Raw genomic sequence first — 6,000 nt, forward strand, 5'->3', positions numbered from 1 at the left:
ACAGTTATGTAACCTATATAACCTTGAGGAAACTCATGAAATTGTGTGTATAAATTATGGGAATGTATTAGCTTCATCGTTTCATCTGACTGTTTATTTTGCCTTCAAGGGAGGGATAACAGGCAGACCATCGGACTTAACACAGTTCTTCCCAAGATGATATGCAATTGTTTTCTTTTTGTATCTTTACTTTCTTCTCTCAAATACCTTTGGACTTAATGCGGTTCTTCTCAAGACAATATGCCATTGTTTTCTCTTTGTATCTTTATTTTCTCATCTCAGACACCGGGTGCTTGTTGTGACTGCTATGGTATAATTCACACATCATCTCCATCTGTGTGTGTGTGTGTGTGTTTTGTTTTGTTTTGTTTTGTGGAGTTTTGCTCTTGTTGCCCAGGCTGGAGTGCAAGGGTGCGATCTCAGCTCACTGCAACCTCTGTCTCCCAGGTTCAAGCTATTCTCCTGTCTCAGCCTCTCGAGTAGCTGGGATTACAAGTGCCTGCCACCACGCCGGGCTAATTTTTTGTATTTTTTGTAGAGACAGGGTTTCACTATAGTGGCCAGGCTGGTCTCGAACTTCTGACCTCAGCCTCCCAAAGTGCTGGGATTACAGGTATGAGCCACCGTGCCCGGCCTCCATCTGTTTTATGTAATGCTGTTCTATATATAATACTATAGTTTTAGTTAACCAGCAACAAAAAAAATTCCTTGGATGAAATAAGAAGTGAAAAGATCAATTACAGTGTTTATGTAAGCTTTGAAAATTTTAATTTTCTAAATTTATCAGTGGTTCTTATTTCTGTCTTTCAACATTTAATTCAGATAGTATTCTATACAATAAGTAATTATGTTAGCTATATTGTGCATTAAAATATTTCTCACTTACACTACCAAATATTTTAGGAGAAAGATTAAAGGATCTTATTTTTAAAATTCCAGTTGGTGGTGACCTCTCTTCTCTCTAATTAGAATATAAAAATATATCTTTATTATTTAATGCATAATTGTTCTCTTTAACCTATTTCTACTTTAAGAAATTAGGCATTTAAAATTCCAACAGATATTATTTCCTTATAGGAATTCATATATTGCATTGACTAAGAAGTATGACTTTTTGCAAGAGAATCTACTTATTAAAGTGATACATTAAATAATATTTTAGTTCTTAGCCTCTAAATCCTATTATATATATTTTATATATGCCAGGTAGTTTTAAATAATTTCACTGGTGGTCAAATATGCAAATGAAGTCCTAAATGAAATGCCTAGCAGTACAGCCCCATTTATGGCCCAAAATCTCAAAAATAATTAAATGTGATATTTTATAGCACATAGTAAATGCTGAAAGAGGATTTTTTTTTCAATAATTCTCTTTATATAAGCATATTATCATTAATCTGGGAAATGTACTGCAAGATAGTGAACAATGCTTCAAGACAGGAACTAGCTAATTCTTCAATTTTACTGAATAAAATAGTAAAGAACTGAAAGAAGCCCTTTTAGTACCTTTTTATTCTTAGAATTGCATACCACTATGTGTTTTCCATGTCCAAGGGGCAAATCCATTATTTCACTTGAAAATTTCATCATGACCCTATTTTATAGTATACTTTTGATTTTTTTAAAAAAAGAAACATTATGTACTGAAGTTTTTTCATGTGTCTTCACATAGTGTATATTTGCAATATTTATTTTACCTGTTTACCTTGAGGTATATTTTAAAGGCTTAAGAGAATAATCCAGAACAATTGTTAGCATTGTCAAAACATGACAGCTTTTCAGTAGGAGGCAAAAGGAACCCCCTATGAGCTATTTACACGGAAAACAGGGGAGGATGCCTGTCTGGATATAATTTAGAGTTTCCATGAACTGAGATGGAAAATAATTAAATCTTTATTTTCACTAATATCTAGAATAAAACTTAGCATTTTCTTTCATTTAACATATAGACAATATATCTCAGTAGTATTAGCAACACCTATGAATTTGTCACCAATAGAAAGAGTGGATATTTTCATGTAGAGTTGTTGTAGATTCCTTGAAATAACTATAATTAAAATTCATAATTTGATTAAGGCAATTTTCAAACATGACTTCAACATTGACATAGTTTTTAGCTCTGTTTCTGGCTCTTGCTGATCTATCATAAAGATGCACAGATATCACTACATCGTAGAGTTAGTTTTGTAACTATTTGGATGCCTGTATTTGAACATACTTTGTTTCGCTGAGCCTATGCATTTTCTTTTACTTCATATCATTTTCTAAGAAAGAATTCACAAACCTTACTGAATTGCCAAAAGGGTTCGTAGGACATTCTCTTTTGCCATTATTTTCACTCTGAATATGTTGACTATTTTTAGGGTTTTCGTTCTTAACGTTTGGTCCTCTTCCTACTTCACTAAAAAATATTTCTAAGGTGTTTCTATGAATATTTTTTGACTTTTTAAAAAAAATTTGAACCAGAAAACATATCCACAAGGGTAGCTCCTTTAAAAAGTTGCATAAAGCTTTAAATTAACAGAGCACTTTCATATTTATTTTCTCATTTGACTTTCATAATTTTGTGACAGTGGGTATAATTATCATCTCCCTTTCACATTATGAGGTAACTTAGGGACAAAGAGTATAAGGATCTCCTGTTAAAAGCCTCTCCTGATGCCTCCTTATTCTGCAGACTTTTTTTTTAAGCGATAAAGAAAAAAATAATTTAAATATGCATTTTAAAAGTATTTTATTTTATTCTGTGAAGTACTTAAATGAAATTATTTTAAAATAGGCTTTAATTTTTCCTTCTATTAAGTCAATGTTAGACTTCTTTCTCTTCATTTTTGAATTTTTAAATCCAGTTTTGCTCAATATACCAAACATTTACTGACAACCCACTTTGAGCCAAGACCTTAGAGAAACTAACATGCTGATTGGGGAGACCAGAGAGAGTCAAACAAATAATTACAGTATGACATGAAAGTGTCTCAAGCAAAATACTATTGGAAAACAGGTAAGAGATTAATTAATTTAATATTTTATAGGTCATGGAAGACTATAGAGAAGAGATGACATTTGAAACAGACCTTGAAAGATGAATGAATTATAGAAATGACATTTTATCTCTTTTTTATTTTAAATAGAACCCAAATAAGTTTAGAAAAGCTATGTTCATGCTAGTTAAAATGTTTGTAATCCTTTATTATTTATATCATTCCACAACTTTTCTCTAATTTTAAATATTTCATTTTTTTTTTATTATGTTTATTAACTGGACCAAAGTTCTCAAGCTCAACAAAAAATGATTTTTTTATTCAATAATGTTTTTCAAGTTTTCTGTAATACTATTAATTTAAACAAAATGTGCTGAGCTCATATTTTAATGTGCTGTGCTAGCCATGGAGGTTATGAATAAATCCAAGCCACAGACTTTGTTTTCAAGGAATATTCACTTTAGTTGGATGGGTGACATTTACTGAAACTTTCATAATATTAAAAAATAGCATGCATATATTAATAGATCTATCTATATATAAAATGTATAACAAAAAGTGGAAAAATTATAATTGTACTTCAAAGTGCACATCTGCAGAAAGCTGATAGTAAAGTTCCAAAAGAAGAAGGTTTCACCCTGGTATACCCCTTGATCTCTGACCAAAAAAAAAGAGAGAGAGAAAATTCTGAGGTCATTAGAGGAAAAATACTCCCTACTCCATGAATGGGAGAAGAAAAAGAGGCAGCTGTGTATTGCTTTTGTGTCTTTAATTTAACTCTTTGTCTGCCTCAGCAGGCCAAAATCTGTCTCACTTTATACAAAACTGTTTTCTAAATTGTATAAACTGAGTTTTAATGGAAGAACAACTATTTCTTATCTAAACCACTCTATTCCCAGCTGTGAAATTGATTGATGTTTTTAAAGTTCTAAGGAGCTACCCTTGTGGATATGTTTTCTAGTCCAAAGGAATAAAAAAAAAGTCAGGAAAAAGGGAATCATAAAAACACCTTAGAAATATTTTTTAATGACCTAGGAAGAGAACTAAATATTAAGAAAAGAAACCCTAAAAATAGTCAACATATTCAGAGTGAAAATAATGGCAAAAGAGAATTTGCTAGGCTCATGTAGTTATATGACTCAGATTAGCATTTGTAGCTGTGTGAAGATTTCATAGATTTAAAATTCTTCATGTCATGTTTCCATTGGCTTTGGCTAAAGTCACTGTTTGGCAGAACAGAATCAAGATTCTGATGCCAGATATGTCACTGATGATCAGTTCCATCTCACCTCGCAGTTCTCAGAGTTCAAATCAATTCAGCAAATATTTATTGAGTGCTTATGGCTGCTGACTTTTCTAAGTTAGAGAAAAGTAATGAGATGTTAGTAAAATGTGACGTGTCTCAGGTTAGACAGCCACAGATATAGAAAACCATTATCATCATTGCTATTTTAAACCATAAGTTTAATTTGATTGCATTAATAACAGCAATAGTGTACATTGCTTCAAATTACCATAATTTCCACACTGGATTCTTATTTTTAACTACAGAAATCACTGGATATGAACTGAAGTCTCCAAGGCTTGACTTATAGGTAAAAGAACACTGTCCCTCATCTAGCATCAGTTATGTATATTTCTAATAGCTCAGTTGAGGGACAGCATTAAGCCATTATATAAACTAATTGGGTTAATTCTGCTCTGGAATTTAGGCAAATAATGTAACTGAGATAAACAAAGGGTCACTTATGCATCTACTTGTACACATTTATCTACACTTCTTATTTATACTACTAAATGCTTAAAACAACACTAGGCTATAAATTTGCGTTTTCTTTCTGATTCTCTTGGCAGGGTTTCTTACATGCTTAACTTTTAAAGAGTGGAGATCGGCCTCCTCTCAAATAAATAAGAGAGCAGTGGAAGGAAAAACTGCAGCTACAAAGTAGTTCTAACCCATTAAACGCAGATGGCCCACAGGGGGTTTAATCATCAGGAGCGAACACACATCACGCTGAAATATAGAGCTGTTTTCTATCACTTGTTACCATTTGAATGTCTGTCTCAAGAAAGTGAATTCCATATATCTTCCTGGCCATCAGTTGCCCTTTGAATACTCCTCTCTCTGATGTAGCTAGATTTCTCTTCAGAACTTACTGAGATGAATGAGCTCTTGCCACACGTAGAAGTGAAAGAAAACATTTCTTTCTTTGCCACAACAGATGAGATTCGTCATTAGGAGAATGGATTTGACCTTGTAAAGTGGACCAAAGCAATTAACAAACAAATCCCTTTGGGGCAGATTGAGTTTATTCTAGTCCTTTAACAGAAGCTTTTTTTTTTTTTTTTAAAGTACTCCACAACAATCTTGTATATTCATGGAATCTGACCACAAAAAATCAAAAACATGGAATAAAAAAATCATCTTCTATTTAAGCCTTTCTATGTAAGAGAATTTAAAAACACTTAAAAATCACATAGGTTTATTCTCAGATACCATATCAACAAGTCAAATTAGTCAAGAAGCCATGAAAGAAAATCGATAAAACCAATTTGATAACATCATATAAAAGAAAAACTAGAGATCAGTATTAAGGTCTATTGCAAAATGAGGAAAAACCCAATTTTAGGGCAATTTACAGTACCTAAGGGAAATATTAATTGTACTTGCCATCTCATACTCATTGTATGAGCTTCTTTAATATATTTATCTCTTACTCATGATGTCCCTTCTATAGTGTCTTTCCCAGGCTTTTTATCTATGCCTTGTTCTTTTAAAATTTATTTTCCTCTTTCCTGGAGCCTATACCTAGCTAAAGTCCATTCTTCAAGTTTAAAATCTTATGTGACATTCATGGAAAGAGCAGCTACCAATTCGTTGGACAGCACAGTAAGTAAGCAGCTTTCTTACTTTCCCTAGAGTATGTATTTAGCTAATGCTATTAAAGTGAATGACACAATCTTGAGTAAACCCAGCTGATAAACCCCATGGAAGCTACTCCTCTACCATGGGCCTGCA

Source organism: Macaca fascicularis, chromosome 11 (genome assembly GCF_037993035.2).
Source record: "Macaca fascicularis isolate 582-1 chromosome 11, T2T-MFA8v1.1".
NCBI lineage: Eukaryota > Metazoa > Chordata > Mammalia > Primates > Cercopithecidae > Macaca > Macaca fascicularis.